Source organism: Lactuca serriola, chromosome 3 (genome assembly GCF_051521515.1).
Source record: "Lactuca serriola cultivar US96UC23 chromosome 3, Lser_US96UC23_V15, whole genome shotgun sequence".
Classification (NCBI taxonomy): Eukaryota; Viridiplantae; Streptophyta; class Magnoliopsida; order Asterales; family Asteraceae; genus Lactuca; species Lactuca serriola.
In genome coordinates, this window is record NC_136410.1 from 148,815,485 (window position 1) to 148,817,948 (window position 2,464).

At 38.6% G+C, this 2,464-nt stretch overlaps 1 non-coding gene across 1 annotated transcript; it reads left to right on the forward strand.

The window, feature by feature from the left end:
• Positions 1–2,056: 2,056 nt before the first annotated feature.
• On the forward strand, positions 2,057–2,163 carry LOC145096356 (small nucleolar RNA R71). Its single transcript, XR_013703765.1, has one exon. It is a non-coding gene; the product is annotated as a small nucleolar RNA R71 (small nucleolar RNA).
• The last annotated feature ends 301 nt before the right edge of the window (positions 2,164–2,464 follow it).

The window sequence follows — 2,464 nt, forward strand, 5'->3', positions numbered from 1 at the left end:
ATCAAACTCTTGAAGGAGAAGGATCCATCTTATGAGACGTGGTTTGGCATCCTTCTTTTCCAAGAGGTGGAGAATGACACTATGGTCGGTAAAAATTACAACTTTAGATCCCCATATGTAAGATCTAACTTTGTCAAATCCAAACACGACCGCAAGCAACTCCTTTTCGGTAGTGGTGTAATTCAATTGAGCATCCGAAAAAGTTTTGCTCGCATATCATATTGCAACAGGTTTTTTATTCACCCGTTGTCCCAAAACTGCCCCTACTGCGTAATCACTCGCATTACACATAATTTCAAAAGGTAAAGTCCAATCGAGTGATTGCAAGATAGGAGCTTCAACAAGCTTATTTTTTAATGTGGTAAAAGCTTCAAGACATGCTTTATCAAAGGAAAATGGTGCATCTTTTAAAAGTAGATTACAAAGAGGTTTTGAGATTACGCTAAAATCCTTGATAAATCTTCGATAAAAGCCGGCATGTCCAAGAAAGGAACGGATGCCTTTTACCGAAGTTGGTGGGGGAAGAGTAGAAATAATTCTTACTTTGGCCCGGTCGACTTCAAAACCACGCTCGGAGACAACATGGCTAAGTACAATTCCCTCTTTTACCACGGAATGATCCTTCGTCCAACTTAAAACCAAATTAGACTCGATACAACGTTTTAAAACTTTTTCTAGTTGGTCTAACGCATGCCTCAAAAGATGATCCAAAATAGAAAAATCATCCATGAAAATTTCTATTGTATCCCCCACCATGTCTGAAAAAATAGCCATCATACATTGTTTGTAATGTGGCAGGGGCATTACACAAACCGAATGACATCCTTCGGAAAGCAAAGGTGCCATAGGGACACGTGAATGTGGTTTTGGATTGATCCTTGGGGTGGATGGCAATTTGATTATACCCCGAGTATCCATCCAAAAAACAATAAAACTTTTTACCGGACAGTTTCTCAATTATTTGATCAATAAAAATGAGAGGAAAATGGTTCTTTGATGTTGCAGCATTGAGTTTCCGATAGTCGATGCAAACTCTCCATCTGGTGACTGGTCTTGTTGAGATATTCTCTCCATCTTCTGTATCTACCACTGTAATGCCCGACTTCTTTGGCACAGTCTGTATTGGGCTCACCCAATCACTATCAGATATCAGGTAGATAATACCTGCATCAAGCCATTTCAACACTTCTTTTTTTACAACTTCTCGTAGATTCGGATTGAGCCTTCTTTGTGCATCTTGGGATGGTTTTGCTCCAGCTTCAGTGGTGATTCGATGCATACATGTGGCTGGACTAATCCCCTTTAAGTCTGCTATGGTCCATCCAATTGCTCCCTTATAATTGGAAAGCACCTTCAGTAATGCTTCCTCTTATGGACCTGTCAAATCAGAAGATATGATAATTGGTAAGTTTTCATTAGATCCTAAAAAAGAGTATTTAAGATGTGAAGGAAGAGTTTTAAGTTCAAGAGTGGGTGGCTCCTCCAAAGATGGATTAAGTGGGTCCGAAAAACTTGTTGGCAAATTTTCAACTTGATGGCTCCATGGTGGCCTCTCTTTTTCAATAGCATTTTCAAATGCTTCCTCAACCATCTTGATGTCCCTGCAACGACACCAAAATTTGATGGTGGATTATTTTGGAATTGACCATAGCCGTGCACTTGATTGATTTCCTCTTGACTTCTCATGCACTCATCTGCAATGTGTCCTGAATCTCCACAACTTACACATATCTTATGTCCCTGCGAAAAAAACACACCTTTCTCTTTGCCTAGACTAGAGAGTAGTAAGTCAAATTTTTTATTTAAAGAATTAATATTAGATTTGACTTCATTTTTCCAGTTTTTATCTAGTCCAACTGAAGCAGTAGATAAAAATGGGTTGTCTCGTTTCTTAGTTGAGTAATTGGTTTTTGAACCATAACTCAACTGCTCCAAGAATCGCCAAGCGTCTTCACTATCTTGCATCATAATTGTGCCGCCAAACGAGGCATTAATCATGGTTTGATTGGCAGTGTTGACTCCATCATAAAAGAAACGTACAAGTTGCAAATGGGGAAATTCATGATGGGGACATGAATGCAACAATTCCTTGAGACGTTCAAATGTATCATGAAATTCTTCATTGGGTTTTTGTGCAAAATCTTGTATATCTTTTCTTATTTCCGTTGTTTTACTAGCAGGGTAAAACTCTTGCAAAAATTTAGTTTTTAATTTCTCCCAAGTAGTAATACTATGGGGGCAAGAGAAGTGAACCAATACTTAGCTTTTTCTTTTAAAGTGAACGGAAATAACTGAAGTCTAAATGAATCTCTATTAGTTCCTCGCAGAGTATTCGCTTTAGCAATTGCAAGGAACTCATAGAGGTGATTGTATGGATCATCATTTTTATGGCCTCTAAAGACGGGTAAGACACTAATTAGTTGTGGTCTTACTTCCACATGATGCTCATTTCCTTCAGCGAAGA